Source organism: Numida meleagris, chromosome 25 (genome assembly GCF_002078875.1).
Source record: "Numida meleagris isolate 19003 breed g44 Domestic line chromosome 25, NumMel1.0, whole genome shotgun sequence".
Taxonomy (NCBI): domain Eukaryota; kingdom Metazoa; phylum Chordata; class Aves; order Galliformes; family Numididae; genus Numida; species Numida meleagris.
Genome location: NC_034433.1, coordinates 3,232,328 through 3,249,827, shown reverse-complemented (window position 1 = coordinate 3,249,827; position 17,500 = coordinate 3,232,328). Strand labels below are relative to the sequence as shown.

The window sequence follows — 17,500 nt, the reverse complement described above, 5'->3', positions numbered from 1 at the left end:
GTCGTCCTTTTAATGTTGGTGAGATGAAGGCAAAAATAACAAAAAGAGGGAGAAAAATGGCCCTGTGTTGGCTCCTCCTCTAGGAAGGGCAAAACTGCTTCCTGTGTGCGGAGGATGACAGCGCAAGGCAAGGGCAGCACTGGGGGCATTGGACAACTGATGCAGCTGCACCTGCGGACACGGCGAGGTGGTGGGTGGACATGCACAGAAGAGCTGCAGGAGGAAAGCAGCACATCCTCTGCTCTGTTAAGGCTGTAATTCCAGATAAAGTGCCACTACTGAGGATGAATCACTGCCCATGCATGAGCATCCACCTCCCCTGGGGTGCCAGGTCCCTGCCCCATCCCTGGGCTCTTTGCTGGGCGATGCGAGTGCAATGGGCACTGCACAGCTGGTCACAGGCTGATGAAGGGGAAGTGAAATTAAAGGCGATGTTATGCAGGATAATGCGATTGCCTTGAAAGAAGTTTAAGGCAGAGATAATGAGAACAAAAGGGAAGCATTTACTGCACTCCAGTCCTTGGAGTTTGGGTGCTGCTATGAGCTGCACTGAAATGAGACAGCTGTGATAAACCCGCCTGGGGTGGGAGAGGGCTCCTTGTTCTGCTCCTGCAGCACTTGCTGCCAGTGTCTTACAGATCCTCCAGAAGGAGCACGGCCATAGCAGGACAACACCAGGAACAGTCCAAGTAGGAAGCAACTTGCCTGAGAAAATGGAAAGCAAAGCAGTGGGTGCACTGCAAAGTCAGTGCTCTGGGTTTGGCCTTCAGAAACACTGAGAAAAGCACCAACAACCGGAGGGAGCGAGAGGGAACACGTCCCCGTGCATGCTCTGCAAAGAAATCCATCGAGATGGCGACTCCTGACCTTGCCTGGCAGAAATCTGGGACAATAAATTGGGGCCTTGTGCTGAGCTCTCAATGGGCTCGTGTTAAAATAGCAGTTATTAACCAAAGATGCTCTGAGTCAGCAACAGTGGAGTGGCCAGCAGGGAGAGGGAGGGGATTGTCCCCCTCTGCTCGGCTCTTGTGAGGCCCCATCTGGAGTACTGCGTCCAGGACTGGGGCCCTCAGTACAAGAAGGACTCAGAGCTCTTGGAACGAGTTCAGAGGAGGGCGACCAAGATGATCAGAGGGCTGGAGCACCTCTCCTATGAGGAAAGGTTGAGGGAACTGGGCTTGTTCACCTTGGAAAAGAGAAAGCTCCAGGGAGACCTCACTGTGGCCTTCCAATACTTGAAGGGAGCGTATAAACAGAAGGGGGGAATGACGGTTTATGAGGTTTGATAGCGATAGGACAAGGGGGAATGGTTTCAAACTGAGACAGGGGAGATGTAGGTTAGATATTAGGAGGAAGTTTTTTGCTCAGAGGGTGGTGACGCGCTGGAACAGGTTGCCCAGGGAGGTTGTGGATGTCCTGGAGGACATGTCCCTGGAGGGATTCAAGGCCAGGCTGGACGTGGCTCTGGGCAGCCTGGTCTAGTGGTTGGTGACTCTGCACTCAGCAGGGCGGTTGAAACTCGATGATCTTTGTGGTCCTTTTCAACCAAGGCCATTCTATGATTCTATGATTCAATCTTGGTTGTAACGGCGTGAATCAGAACGAGGAGCTGGGCTGGAATGGGGCAGCACACAGGGTGGCAGGAGGAGCCAGGAGAGCACAGTCAACCCCAGTCCTGCATTGAGCACAGGCAGCGCTGGAGGAGCCTGGAGGAACAGAGGGACCCTGGGAGGGCATCGTGTCCGCCGTGCTCCTGGTGCTGGGTGTGCGCACTGGGCGGCGTCACAGACCTTTGCCTTGGGAAAAACGAGCTGGTGGGGCTTGGCTCAGGTGTCCTGTGCTGAGAGGGGACCCGAAACACTGCCGGTCCTGAGAAGAAGTGAGAAAAAGAAATGTCTCAGAACATCGTCATCGAGAGGGCAAACAGGAGGCATCAGCACAGTGGTTTTCAGACAGAGAGACAGACAGAGATGTGACACCCTAATGGTAAATACAAGCTCAGAAAGCAAATACAGCTCAGCTGTGACATGGCAGGAAATCCCCGGCTGGTGCCAGCAGAGAGCACTGCAGCACAGCCAATGAAAGCACCGATTTGGAGCAAAACCACGTAAATAAGGACTTGTGCAAACAACGCAGCGGGATTTCCAAGCGGTGCTCAGGGTGAGGTGTTATTCCACGCGAGGTCCTTGCAGCACTGCACAATCCAATTATCTGCTCCTCACAAGTGGCATCCGCGAGCATTATTTCCTTTGCTTTGCTTTGGTGTTTTAAGAGTAAAGCACGGTGCTGGCCGTGCAGCAAGGAGCCTCGTGCACTTACAGGTGGCTGGGAACGAGGTGGGCAGCAGCTGGGTGCTGCTTTCATCTGCACCGGCTCACTTGGAAGAAATTGCTCTTTTCTGCAGGTGGTTTGGTTGTTGGTGGTTTTTCTTTTTGTAAATGAAGTGGTTAAATTGGTAGCTGAGATACCCAAGCAGGTTTTGCACTTTCTTCCTGCTTGCTAATTAAGGTCCTGTTAACTAACCATTCGTTTTAAAATGGTAAAGTATCACGTGACGTGCTGTTAATTAAGCTCTTCGGTGGTACACGAATGAACCGCCCCCAAATTTGCAGCACGGCCGTGACCTGCAGATCCAGCACGGCGGGTTTGGGTTGCAGGCTGCGTGGTTTTGCGTTAGGAAGGGATGCTTTGCAATCCAGTGCAAGTTGGCATTGCACTGCTGCGATCCGGGCTGGGTGCGTGTCTCCGCGCTCCCAGCGCCCATCCTGCCCGCGTGCTTTTGGGCATTCCCCTGCCGTGCAGATCCTGTGATATCGTGGCTGCTGATAACTCAGGCTGAGAGCTGACTAAAAGTGCCTTCCGGGAGCTTTTTTTAAAATATAAAGCACTCGTGATGTAAGTTTGAAGAGCGATTTACTCGGGTAGTTAATTACTCACGGCACCGCGGCTCCGCGGGGCAGCGCCGGCTGCGTGCGCCCCCTGGTGGGCACCGCCGGAACTGCAGCGGCCGTCCGCGCCCGGAACTCCGGCCGTGTCAGCGCGGGAGGACGTTCCTGTTTCCGTCCTCACAGGAAAAAAAAGATCGATAGGATCGATTCCCAGTAAAAATCTCTCTCTCTCTCTCTTTTTTTTTTTTTTAAGATGTTGAAATCTGGCCGGAAGGCTTCACCGAGTGCGATTTTCATCTTGTCTGCTTGCTGTTGTGTGCAGTAAATTATCAGGGAGATAACAGCACTGAGAAATTTAGCTTAAGAAGAAGTCTAATTAAACGCTTTGGGACTTGTCTCACCCGGGACCATATGTGTTTCTGCTTAGCTTATTTTCCCCTCCTGGGCCAGACAGCAGCTTCGCTTCACTTTCTCTGTTTTATCCGCAATTGCAAGGACATGAGAAGAAGGAAATCCCCGCACTGCTGCCCCTCTGCACAGCAGCCCCAGCGCTCACAGCAACCTTTATCCTGCTTTCCCATGACCCGGAGCTTGAGGTGAGCTCCACGTGCCCGCTCAGTGCCCTCCGAATGCAGAGGACCCCGCTCAGCACAAATGCCTCCAGTCCCGCTGCCTCGGGGCCGGCGCTGAGTGCGTTGTGCACGACGTGGTTCTCCGTGCCTCCCTCGATCACCTTTCCCTCCCAGGTGCAGCGTGGTGCCATGCGAGATGGCTTTTCCTCACGTGTGGCCTCACACCCCTCACTGAGTGCATACGCGCTTTCCTTGGCTCGCTGCTGCTGCCCCATAGCACGGAGCACGATGCCGGGGCACCAGCAAAGCCCCCAGCGCGGAGCGAGGCGCGGCGGGGCCTGCTTCCACCGGCAGCACTGTTTGTTTTGGTTCCCGAGCGATGACAAGCGAGCAAACAAGATCTGCGTCTCACATCTGCTCCGAAGACTCCTCTTACTCTCTGCAAGTAGCCAAAACATATCAGGAGCTGGTAAGACAACATGTCTGATGGATTTCTGTGCCTTTTTTTTTTTTTTTTTTTTTTTTTTATCAGCTTGTTGATAAGTTGAAGCTAGATGACAAAACATTTCATAAGCAGTCACAGAGTCCATCCCTCGGCGTGTGGGAGTGCTCTGCTGACGGGGGAGCTGCTCCCTGCCTCGAGCTGCTGCTCTGCAACCTGTCCCCGTGCTCCTGGCAGCGCTCCGCAGCCTTTGCTTTTCTCACCTACATATAAACTGGCCGGAGACACGCATCAGTATATTTCCCCGAGCCTCTCCCTTGCTTTTGTGATGTTTGGAGAAGTGTTTGTCTTCCCAGCTCCTGCTAGATGTAATTACTGAGAATATCTGTTTTCTGACCACTTGGTAATAGCTCCGGGATGCCTGTTGGCAGCTAACAAGGTCTGCTGTGACACGGGGAATACATCCAAGCCTATTTAAATACTCCTTCCTCTGTTGTGTTTAGGTAGATGGCAGTTATCCTTTCGGGCACACAGACTGCCCTGCAGGTACTCTGTCATCTTCAGACACACAGCGCTCCCCAGCAGCACCTTCCCTCTGCCTCCTGTCATAGCTGGCAGGACAGGTGACAGCTGACCGCCCTCTGAGCTGGGAACGGAGGTGGTGACATGCTCACGTAGCTGTCTTTTTTTTCTTTTTTTTCCTTTTTTTTTTTTTTTTCCTCTGCAAGTTCTCTAAGCAGAACAGCTGATTGAATGCATATCCCTGCATTTATTGGAATATTTAAAAAAAAACTGGCATCAGGCGAGCTGTTCCCCCAGTGATGAGCACAAACCCAGATGCTGGGGTGGGTGCAGGTGTGGTCTTTGAGCCAGCCCTTTGCTGAGGGCTTTTCCTCTAAGAGCAGAGTCACAGCAATGCTTTACAGTGGCACTGCAAAGTGCTGCAGCTCCTAAGCAGCTGAGATTTATATCGATGGGTTTTGTACCAGAGCCACCTCCCTCCTCATAAAGCTGCACATCGCTTTTGAGATGCCTGACAAGAGACCACCTGCCTTTCTCCTGATTTATTACCGGAGTCATCTGGTGCCATTTGATTCCTCCCAGTGTGAGACCATTCATTATTTATATCGCCAAGCACCAGGAATAGCTGTCAGGTGTCCATTCTCAGGTTGGCAGAGAGGAAAGGAGAGCGTTGTGAGCATCCCTACCCAAGAGCAACGTGTAAAAGACAAACTGCCCCCGGGGCTGCCTTGGAAGGAGCAGAACCAGAGTGAAGCGCTGTTTCCATGTAAGAAGCAGCTCCAGACCCCCAGGGCTGCATGCAGAGCAGCAATGTGCTGTGGGAACGGCAGAACCCTGCCCGTCTGCTCGCCAGCAGCCCCAGGAGCCCTCTCGGTGCTTTAATTCTTTCTGCTCAAACCTGTCTGTGCGTTCAGGGCTGATCTCTGTCTGTCAGGCTCTCTCGATTTTAAGCAGCTGGTTTATTTTGCTTCCCAAATATGTTTCTTGGCTGCGATCCTCGTTTTGCATCTTCAAGTTTCAATCTTCTGGTTCGCAATGGTCTCGCAGCTTGAATGGAGGCACAGGCTCTCAGCATCTCTCACGAGGCCATTTGTGACGAGTGGCGGTGGCAGCAAACGAGCTACTTCTGCACAAAGTGGAGGTAGATTTAATAGGAAAACTTCACAGTCGCTGGGTCAGATTGTCTGATTTCTTGTGTGCACGTGTGTGATTTGATCAGTGCTGCCTTCTGCTGACATGGCGTAAAACCAGATCTGGAGAAAAAGGAAAGGCAAAGGGCCAGAGCTGGTGGGAGCTGCAGGAGGCACGGGGATCAGGGCCAGCAAAGCCGAGCGTGTAAGGAAAGGTGGTTCTTGTGGCAGAGGAAGGCCTGCAGAGATGCAAATCAGGCCCTGAAACCATTCCCACCTGGTGTTTTTCTGAATTTAAATGCTATTACTTTCTCCAGATAGCTAAAAAAAGGAAGTCTGCAGTTTACCGGACGCTTCTTCGTTTTCTTTTCCGCCGTCTTCCCCCTCTGGTTAAATAATAATAGTAATAGAGCAGATGACAGGTGATAGCTTGCTGCAGATGGCTGCCAGGGCCAGGAGCTGAGCGGGCGCCCTGCAGGAGCCGGTGGCAGCTCCTTGGGGTGCAGCAGTGCGTGCCAAAGGGAGATTGCTGCCAGAACCTCCTCCAGAGTTCGCATCCCAAAATGCTGTGTCCAGGCATCTCGCTGCTATGAGAAGTATTTATTCATCATGGCTTTGCTGTCTGCTTTGGTTCAGCGCAAAGACCAACCCACCCGCTGTACTGGCTGCAAGAGGGGCTTCTACCAGCAACAAGAAGCACCAAATCCTCTCCTCTCTCTGTGCATTAAGCATTTCAAATTCCGACAGTAAGTGTTCATTATTTGTCACCTATCATCTGTCTGCTCTTCATAAAACTACAGCTGGCAGTGCAGGCTCCTGCTGCTCCCATGCAAACTGACTTCCACGAGCACCATGTGTTTTGCTGCACCAATACTATGTACTATGGCCCATTGGCATGCTGTCAGTTTGCAGAATACTTACTCCTCGAGCAAAGGTTTTTCCACAGAAAGGCTTTTGCTGTCAGGAGATGGAGGACCGTGTTATGGGATGCCGTGCTGCTCGGTGGGAGCAGGCTGGGATCAGCCCGTGCATCACATCCTGCCCATGAAGCCGTGTTTATCAGCAGTGGTTCGTTTCAATGTGGAGGTTCAATATTTGGTTGCTTCCCCCCCCACGCTACAGGAGCCTGCGCTCACTGCTCGCTTCTCTCCCTTAGGAAAAATAAGTTAGGAAAAAAAAAAAAAAAACAACTTTTTTTGTGCAAAGAGAGGAAGAGAAAATCAGACCGTTTTCCCGAGGCCACCGAATTTCTCAGATATCCATTTCAAGGTGTTTATTGCAGCCTTTCATCCCGTCCCCTGACTGCTAAGACTTAAATTCCCTGCCTGGCAACAGAGGGGATGCCAATGTATTTTTAGCAGTTTGTTTGCTTTGATTGAACCCTTAACCAGTATCCTGCTTTTAAGTCCTCGAATTGCCCCGGGGGCTGAGGAGGGAGGCTGAACCCTGCACAAAGGCAAGCAGGAGGGAAGCTGTCTGTGCAAAGCAGCTATCCCAGCTGCACTGCAACTGTGCTTTACTCTTCTTCAAGGAGACCTGTGCTGTGCTGTAGCCATTAGCTAGCACGCTGAGCAACGAGTTCCTCCTCCTCCTTTGCAGAAAGAAAACAGCAGAATCCATTTCTGGCACATGAAGGGCTGGATGAGTGTGTCAGGTTTCCTTCAGCCTTCATTCTTGGTGGCTCTGACAAAGGACACGAATGGGCCGAGTGATGCTGACACACGCCCTGCGCTCGTGCTTTAATTCCAGGAGAGCAGCAGTTATGTACAAGTCTCATTTCTCCTGTCTGAAGCAGGATGCACCCGGAGACACCGAGAACTTCATTGCAATTTAGAAGGGAAATAAAAGAGGGGGATAAGTGAATCCATCCTGCTTGCGTCCCAATGCCTGCACGCTGCCATGAGCAAAGCCCCTTTCTATGGAGATGCAGACAATGAAATGCAATTTTGCATCAAAATTAGAATATCCCACTCTGCAGGAATCTGTTCTGTATTTGGAGCAAGTTACTCCTGCTCAAAATATTCACATAAAAACAAAGCAAGGTTGTTCTCTGCCTTAGGAATTTGTGAAAAGCTGGAGGGGGAGGAGGCACACTGAGCTGCATACACAGCACCAGAGCTCTGCACTGGGGTCTGGCTGAGAAATGAACCACTTCTATTAAAAATACTTTAATTCTGGCCTCCCTCCATCCACTTGTTCAGCTCTTTGCTCGAGTTTAAGTCATAGAGCTTCTTTGCTGGAGTTTACCTTTCAGTCATAGAGCTTCAGACCCCTCATTTATTCCCCCCCCTCTAAATTGTGTTTAATAATTAAGTGTAATGGGGAAGCTTTGATTGGATTCCTCACTCAGAGGGTTAATTAGGTATATCTAAATAAGTTACAAAATGCATTCCTTTGGACTCCATTCCATTTCCTTCATCCAAACTAAAATGTGCTGTTCTCCGGAGAGTTCTTGTTTGAGAATTGACTGAAGGTAATTATTCCAGATAATTAAGATCGCTAAGCAATGTAATTTAATTTTCTTCTCCACCTCTTCTTCCCTCCAAGAAATGTAAAGGTCCATGTAACACTTTATCAGTAAGAAGCCTTTTAGGAGGCAAAGTTGGCCAAGAACGCTGTTAAGATAGAAGAACCTAGCACCAAGTGAAACCTAGTAGAAACACTTTGAAAAGTAATGACTTATTCCACTGAATGAATGGTTCCTAAAAGGTTGGTTTTGAATCTCATTCTTTAATTCTGCTTCCACCATAAGGGCAGAGCAGGGACGGCAAGGACAAAGGCACGGCCCAATTAGCTGAACTGCAATCAGCTGCGCTGGGCAGGGCACAGCTGAAGGCCCTGAAATGATGAGGCTCCATCAATGCCACCTGTGGAAGCTCTGCTTAGCAAGGGTGGTGGGAAGCTGAAGCTGTTCAGAGCATTGGAGAGCTGAGCAAGAGGAGGTATTGTGAGTTCTGCTTCGTTTTCTTGCTTTGTTGTTGTGATTTTTGTGTCTCGGGGTGTTTGTTTGCTGTGTAGGAGGTACTTAGAAAAGCCTGAGAGAAAGCTGCTCTGACTTCTTTGTTGGAGCAGGTAATCAGAGAAAGAGGGGATTACTTCTCTGTATATCGCAATGCTTCTCTTGTTTGCTCGCCTTTCATTAAAGCTGGAGAAAGGATGGAGCCAGAAACGCTTTCCTTTTGTGTTTGGTCTTGAGGCTGTGGGGCAGGAGCCTGTTTATCAAACTTCATTTATGTAACTGAAGAAACTGCAAAGCAGGGAGATTTGTTTGTTCAGTGAGACCCGGAGTTACTCCAGCTCCACTCAGTCAGGTTTTGCTGCTGCTGTCGTTCCTCTTCCCTCATTGCAAACCTTTCTTCTCATGCTGGCTGTAACCTCTGCCTCTGGGGAAGGTTACGGAGGGTCTTGCTGATGTTTATACAGGAAAATATCTGTAGTTTGTTTTCCTTGTTCCCTGTTACATCTCAAGCTGTGGGTTCAGGGAGTGTTTGGTCTCAGTGCAGAACGAGCGGGCACAGATAAGTGAAAAATAGCAGTGCAGTGACTTAAGTAGCTTTAATTCAGCCCTGTATCCTGGGCCTTAAGCTCCAACCTTGTGCCCAGCTGAGTCAGAGCCCCCTGGCTGCTGCGCTGCCTGGAACCCCGAGTCCTGGGCTGCAGATGGGAACTGGGATCTGCAGCACAGCGGGGACACCTGGCTGGGAATGGGGAATCCTTCATTGCTGTGGTGGGCTGGGTGTGCTAGAAGCAAGCTAGGAACTAAAAACATGTGTTGGGAGACATCTGTGTATCTTATGTACTGCCCAAGGTCGCTGTAGCTCCCAGGATGTGCGTTTGTTGCTCATGTTTATCTTGTGCTGCTTTAGCTTCTCTTTTGGGAATCCTGGGGAAGCTGTTGCTGTTTGTAATATGGGACGTGCCTTGGGGAAGGAGAAGGTCTGGGACCATCTCAGCGTCCTTTTGTAGGCCAGAGTGCTCAGATCTCAGAGGAGTAGGGGCTGCTTTCCACAGCAGCCAGCATCCCGCCCGCTCGCTCCAAAGCCTAGCACGGGCTTTTGTGTTGTCTTTTTTTCCTTTAGTTTTAAGCCATTTTATAATGACGGCATGCTTCTTTATTAGGGCTTCCCGTGGAGTGCTCATTATAACTTCTGTTTTACAGGGGCCACTCGCTGAAATGCACAAACACTTCAGCAACCTGTCAGTGCTCGGCTTTGAAGCCGCACGGAGTTGAATGCCGTAGATCTGCTATCTTAATTAGTACAAGAGGTTACTGAGATGTTAATACCTGATCTTGCAGGGCTGACAGCACGGATTAAAGGTTGTGGAAGCTGATGCCTGTACGACAGAAGGGTTGTGGGCACTGTTGTTCCTGCTGAGCTCGAGTCAGCAGGTTGGGGTGCGTGTGCTTGTTGGCACCGGTGTGAGCTGGACAGTGCATGGGCTTGTGGCTTTGGGGGTGGGAACAGGCAGGAAGGTCTCAGTTCCTTTTAACCTCATGGTATCAAATTCTCCTGAAATAATTGAAATAATGCCTAAGCCTTGTGGCTGTGAAATGGGAGCTTTCAGTGGGTTGTTTCCTTAGTGGCCCTGCTGCTGTGGGTACAGGTGTGTGGCACGTGTCTGTGCCTCTTGCTGCAGACTAACTGGGATGGGAGCGATGCCCCAGCACCTGTGCAAGGTTCACCAGCTGGCAAACAGAAATGCGCTTCTCCCATGGAAATGTGTGTTTTTGTAGCACTGGTGCTCCGAGCAGCTTGGGTGGACGAGATGTGCTTTTACAGACCCGTGCTCCCTGACTTTGCCCCATCTAATCTTGTAGTTCATGTGATGAAGTTCCTGAGATGTGAGCAGTCCTCTGCAACAGCCAGAAACCTTGCCTTCAGTCCCAAAGCAGGCACTGTGTGGGCATGGGATAACAGCATCATTTCATTTTTATTTGTAGCCCTCAGGCTTCTGTTTGCAGTACAGCACTTGAGCCCTTTGCCCACGTTACTCCCACGAATTGGGTCAGTCCTACGCCCAGTGTTCCCATTTCAGACCCTGATTCTGCAGTGAGGTGGAGTTTTGGCTGAGTCTTTCAAGATATCTGTACGTGTCAAGTGATACTCAGCACGTCCAAGGTGGTAAAATCTTGCTGTAATTAACTTAGTGTATTTTATGATGTTTTGTGTGTCTCTCTGGCATGCGGCGGAGGATCTCGGGTCTTTGATCCAGAGGTGATGATTTATTGGGCAATTGCACATCTACACACCATCAGTCATGCTGGAAAGAGGCACTGTGATCTCATCAGTCTGGGAGAATGAGACATGGAAGGACTTCTATCAGATGAAGGGGGGCTGATGGATGGAGAAGTCATGGAAGTATTGATTCAAGCCAATAAATTATCTTTTACATTAATATTGTGCAGACGGTAGCAAATAGAGACTCCGCACTAATGTTAGTGTTCTCTTCCCATGATGAAGAATTGCCCTTCTGTGAAGTTCCATTTCAATGAGGTGTGAAGTTTTGGGACATGAAGTGATTTCTTATGGAAATGTTAGTTCTTCCATTATATGAAGAACCAGGTAAGATGCACAATTGTTTTTCTTGCAATATCAGGGAGAAATAGAGTGAGGTGATGACTTGAGCAAGGACTCCAGGTCCTGGGATGGGTATGGAACTACCAGAGCCCATCTGAGCTGTGCAGCCAGTGGTATCCCATGGGTGTTTGGTCTTTCCTGTAGGGAAAAAAAAGCTGCACAGTGTATCTATAGGGGCTGTAAAAGGAATGGTGGCACAGGTCATCTGCTTGTAGGTGGACTTTAGTGCAGGTTTTAGGTCCTGGTGGTGGCTGTGGAAAGGTGACATCAGGAGAAAAGCTTCAATGTGTTCAGCCTTGTTGGCTTTCCAAACAGCAAACCCCTCCTGAGTGAGGGCCAGGATGTGCCCCCTGTGACAGGGGTTTCCCCCTGCTGCTATTTCTTCTTAATTTGAAGGTTGTTGTCCTGTTGACAGCTGCTGTCTCTTACACCTTGGATATATTAATGTGTTAGCAGGATTCTTCTCCTATTCATTAGGCCTAGGTGGTGAGAAAAAGAGCTCTGCATGAGAAGTTACCTTCTCTTTTCTCCTGGGCCCCCACCAGGGCAAGGCAGGGAAGGGGCTAATGATAGACCAGAAGCATTTCTCTTGATGCCTGCCTTCAGAAGTCATGAGTGAGACAGCCAAATAGTGAGGCTAATGGAAGAGACCTTGACTTGTGCTGACAAAAGAGTGGGCCACCACAAAGCTTTCCTGTTTTACTTAGGACTGGGCAGCTTTGTACATGGTAAGGTACAGCCTTAACATGACAGCTGCTCATGGAGGCAATCTCTGCTCTATAGACCACGCGTGTCCAGAAACTTTGGCATAGAAAACCCATCCCCGCTGAATGAAGCGAAGGGGTTGGTGTGCTTTTGTGGACACCTCACGGCTTGTATTTCCTGATATACTCAAAACTTAGGGGAAGAGAAACTGAAATAACAATATCCACGTGCACGAGCACTCCAAACACCTGAAGATATCCCCGAGGCATGTGAGGAGAGCTCGGATGCTGAGCTCTGCTTGTGCAGCCGAGTGCAAATGTCGCTGCTGAAGGCTGTGGGAGTGGGTTTCTGCTGTGCAGAGCAGGTGATGTATTTTCCCCCGGTGCCCACTGGAGGTCACTGGAACATTGTTTACCATTGTCTTCCAGAACAAAGGAATTGCAAACCCGATCTTTCATGAAATTGATGTTATTCTTAAAATTCCGTAGATTTCCATATGCAAAATTGATAAAAGTAAATCCCCAAATTACTCGTAATCCTCGCGTGTAATATGTGTTTTAGAAACACTCCTCATCTCCCGAGGAGATATTGGCACACTGCTTTATTTTACAACAGGACAAATTAACTGATAGGAAGTCAAAGGCAGGCTCCTGTAATGAGCTCTGTGCTCCAGCCTGCTTCACCATCGCCTGATGGATGCTTCCTAAGTGCAAAAAACAAAGCCGGAGAGACATTCAATATTCACCAGCAGGAAAGATTGCAGTTTGCCAATCATTTTATTGCATATACGTTATTATGCAGGCTGGATAGATGAGCCATTCAGTGTTCTGCAAGGGTCATCTAATTAAACTCAGCTTGTACCAGGGAGGGGAGGAGAAGCCAATTCCTTCTGCCCCTGTGCAGGCACAGTGCCTGCATGTGGTTTCGTGCTATATGCTCTGATACTGCCCTGCCCTGGTGCAGGTTGTCATGCACAGAGCATCCCGTGCACTTGCTGCTGGAGGGGAAGCAGATGCTAGGCTAACAGGATCTCATTATCAGTAATAAGAAAAGTTTGGCAACTGGTCACAGAATCGGGGATAAAATGAAACAAAGCTTCTCAACCCATCCATCCAGGTGTGTGTGGTTGCTGTTAATGTCAGGCTGAATAATAATTACTGTTAACTGAAAGGCTCCTTCTGTGCTTCTTGGGGATACTCAAAGCCAAGAAGTACGGACTCCTGACTTATGGGTGATGACCAGTTTTGAGATAACGTTGGGATTTATATTTTAGCTTTTGTATGGGAGATGCATTTGTGAAATTGATCAGCTTAGGGCAAGCGACGCGCTGCTTGGAGCAGTGCAATGTGAGCAGTGCTTGGTTGCCCCTGGGCCTTGGAATGCCCATGGAGGCCTCTGCTGTGCTCCTGTTACACCGACTTCAGAGAAGTAATGCTTGATTGTGTTTAGTGAGTAATTTTCTGAACCTAAATAATAGGTTCATCTTGAATTGATGATGAATGCAGGGGCTTCAGGCCCGGAACACGGAGGTTTGATTAATGCATTAAAATGATGGGATACTCACTCAGAATAAGAATGTGCTTCCCTGTCATCCCTCTGTAACGTATTGCACTTGGGAGATGCGTGCTGAGTTCTTGCCAACGCAGCTTTTGTTTGTGGGTTCGGTTGGGCCAGGTGTGCTGCTGGGCCTGGAACTGGGGGTTTCACCTGGGATAAGCAGAGTGATGCTGGGTGCTGGCTGTGCTGCCTGGATCACCTCTGGCCCTGCACAGCCATGTCTTCTGCAAAAGAACTGACTGCAATAGAACTAAAAGCAGGGATAGGGTGATTGAACCCTATTGGAGGAGTCGAGGTTGCCTATTTGTAACATTAATCAGCCTCAAAGGTGTTCAGAATGGCCCAGTGGGACGTATGGTATCCAAGCAAGTTGGAAGTTCACACCACAGCACCCAAATCTGAACCTTTGCTGGTTCTGGAGCAGTATTTCTGCTTTTTCTTTGTTGGAAAGCTACCCTTAAATGCTTGCTTTAAAACCCTGGAGCCACTCGACTTAACTGTTTTCCCAGGAAAGCAATTAAGAATCTGTGTTAATAAGAAATAAAGTTGTTTGCAAATTTGAACGGTTTAAAAGATGCCCTAGGGAAATCACCAACAAATAGGACACTTTGATATGGCCCTTTGCTAGCCAAGCAGCTCTACCTGTTACAGATGTGATCAATTAAAAATTACCAGGAGGAAAGAACATGCTCTTTTAATGTAACATGCATAGCCAGAAGGATTTTCTAACATGATTAGAGACTGGAAGTAGCGTGTCCTTTATCCCCTCCCTGCTGAAGGAAAGGGGAAAACATTCTGCCTTGCTGTGCTCTGCTTTGCACCATGAGGAGCAAAATGAGGGTGAAGGTGCACGGTGGTGGAAGAAGTTGCACAAATGTTCCATGCAATGACCCAAAAATGGGTTTGGATGTGCTGGTAGCCAACCAGTGCAAACTGAGCTCACTTGGCTGTCAGGATGTGTCTGTGGTGTGTGTTTGTAAGATATTTACAGGTAGCCTGACAGCACCTCAAACACTGATGGAAAACATCTGGGATGAGATTAATCAAGTGGACATCGGTAATGATTGAAGTCTGTGCTAGGTTCTCTCTGCAGTCAAAGGAGAGACGGATATCCCCAGCAGGGCAGCAGATGTAAGTTTTAAAACGTAATGAATTGTTCTCTGGAGGTGCTGCTCTTTGTCCATTGATTTCTCCTCCCCGATTATTTTCCACAGGCATTTGACATCTCCTTGCAGGTGAGGTTAACCCTTTCCTCACACGAAGCTTCACTTTGGGAAATGCATTATTGCATGAGCAGGTCGGGGTGCTGTGCTGTGGGTGCTGGCAGCTGTTGGGTTGGGTTTGTGTGTCCTCATGCTGATTTATGAGATGAAGCAGTGGAGCATCTTCTTGTGCCGGAGGCACACAGCAGGGAGGTGGCCTGGTGTGGTTCTGTAGCACTGTGCATTTGTGTGACGGGTCTGCTTGGTTTTCTACCTATGTTTTAGATATGGTTTGCCCCCATGGCGGTCATCTCAGCTCTTCCTGATGCACGCACTGTGTTCTGAAAGGCTGCAGGATCGTAGAATCATAGAATTAGTTAGGTTGGGAAAGACCTACAAAGATCATCCAGTCCAACCATCCACCTACCACCAATAACCCCACTAAAACATGTCTCTCAATGCTATATCTAAATGTTTCTTGAACACCCCCAGGGACGGTGCCTCAACCACCTCCCTGGGCAGCCCATTCCAGCACCTGACCACTCTTTCAGAAAAGTAGAACTTCCTACTGTCCAGGATGGCACAGGGTAACGCTGCATCTGTGGGAAACATGAAGTGAATACATTTAGAAGCTTAGAAGGAAAAAAAACAAAAAACCATTAAAACATAGCTTATTTTTTCATTTGAGTTCCATGATTGCACAGACCATTTCATCGTTGCAAGCCCCAACTTGTGCTTTAAATAACCTGAGGGTTGGCACCACCTCTTCTACAGCGGCTCGGAAATAATCTGGTGAGAAGTCCTTTTAATTTCTAAACGTGCTAATGTCTGACATGCTCCAGGAGCATGAGCTGAGGTTTTCATACTGCTGAGGAAAATATTAATGTGACAGGAAAGGAAGACAAAGCATAAGGCAGAAGATTGTCTGAGGCAGGTGAAAAACAAGGGAACTGACAAAGTGACACCAGTGCTCACTGTTATTCGGATGTGTGATGAGTGCGTGGTCTCCATAGGGCTGACTTCTTGTAGTCTATAAGAAATTTATGGAACCACGTTTAGTTTTCTGTAATGTGTGTCTACGTGTACATGATAACCAACAGAAGATTCCATTACTGTTGTGACACGTTCCTTCCAACTTGCTCGCTCCTGTGATTATTGCAATTTGTTTCTCCTGGAATTTCTGTAAGGCATGACAAGGCACCAAAGTTAGGGTGAGTTACATGGAGGACTCCTTTGCATATTAAAGACGTCGCCTTGTCACTTGACTAAATTTGGGAAAACATCTACCACTGTGAATGTCATCAGGGAGATGAATTCCGGTGCTCATTACTGGGGTGCTGTGACAAATAGGTGGAGGAAGGACTATGAAGTGGTGGTGTGCTTTTTTCCCAAGCCTTGTCAATGCTCATTTTACTTCCCTCCATCCCTAGCAGTCTCAATCCCTTGATAACAAATGCAGCTCGCATACGAGCAACCCCCCAGACTGATTTCTCTCCACTGGAAGAAGTGATTTAAAAGAACAAGAAAAGACACTGAATGTGTTCATTATTGATAATCTTAAAGATTTACTGCGGGCTTTCAGAAAAGCTCCTGCTTTAAAGCAAACGGCTTTTATCTCCTTTTTTGTTTGTCTAGTTGGCTTTTGTGGGTTTTGTGCCTGTTTTTTTTTCCCCACTTAGTAGCTCATGTAGGTAGGGGCTTGAATTATTTTCTTTCTGAGGGAAATCTGTGTGGCTCTGCTGTTAGTAGGGACTTGCAGGAGGAAGCGTTTTGCTGGTGCAGCAGTGTGTGGGGTGTCAGAGCCCTGTGCTCTGGGAAGGGGCTGTGACTCTCCCACTGGGCATCAGGCTGCTTCATAGCATCCTGAGTTACAGTTATTTGTAACAAATAAAAACCCTGGAAAAAAAAAAACAGTGGTGACTGAAGCTGTTTCCAGTTGGTCCTTCTGAGCCCAACTTAGTGATGCTTGATCGTAGAATCATAGAATGGCTTGGGTTGGAAGGGACCTTTAAGATCATCTAGTTCCAACCCCTTGCTATAGGCAGGGACGTCTCCCTCTAGCCCAGGTTGCTCACAGCCCCATCCAACCTGGCCTTGAATGCTTCAAAGGAGGGGGAATCCACAACCTCACTGGGCAACCTGTGCCAGTGCCTCACCACCCTCACAGTAAAGAATTTCTTCCTAGTATCTAATCTAAATCTACCCTCTTCCAGTTTAAAAGCATTTCCCCTCATCCTGTCGCTACCTGCCCTTATGAAAAGTCCCTCCCCAGCTTTCCTGTAGGCCCCTGCAGATCCTGGAAGGCCGCTATAAATTCCCCCAGAGCCTTCTCTTATCCAGGCTGAAGAGCCCCTACTCTCACAATGATCTCCTACTTGTTTGCATTTCCCAACACTGTTTCAGAGCTTTGGGTTTAAAATGTTCTTTGCGTGGCACGTAATTGTGTTGGTGTGCCAGAAGTCAAGAGAAGGAGCAGTTCAGTTGCGATGAATCCCCGACTGCTCCTTGTGCTTGCTCAACTCGATGTTGGTAAGGTAATGATCACAGTGGTTTCTTTCGTTGCTCCTAGCTTTCTCCTTGGGGGAGCAGAAGCAGTTGGTGCAGTGCAGGAGATGCAGATGGGAGTCAGGTGCTTAGTGACTGAGCCAGAATGCAGAAAACCAGGGGAATGGGAATCTGCACTGAAAAACCAAAGAACAGTGGATATCTCCATTGGGTTCTGTCCTTCCTCAGCCTGCATCAAAGGACAGCGTTAGTCACCCTGTGCTCAGAGTCGTTAGATGTTAGAGATGTTTAAAGAACAAGATATCAAGTGGGGAGGCACAGACCATTCACCTCTATGCCCTTCATCCTCCAGAAGATCCAGAATTTCTAATGAAACTTGAAAAGAATAATCAGGTTTT

At 48.7% G+C, this 17,500-nt stretch overlaps 1 protein-coding gene across 2 annotated transcripts in view; it reads left to right on the top strand.

Moving 5' to 3' along the window:
• Window positions 2,019-17,500, top strand: part of PLXNA2 (plexin A2) — a 351,337-nt gene continuing 335,855 nt past the window's right edge. The window contains exons 1-3 of one of the 2 annotated variants that reach the window (XM_021377558.1): window positions 2,019-2,404; window positions 3,142-3,484; window positions 3,635-3,929. The gene's annotated coding sequence lies outside the window, so the exon portion shown is untranslated. Of the gene's footprint in view, window positions 2,405-3,141; window positions 3,485-3,634; window positions 3,930-8,140; window positions 8,497-17,500 lie in introns of those variants that run through there. The other variant, XM_021377559.1, reaches the window with a different exon arrangement.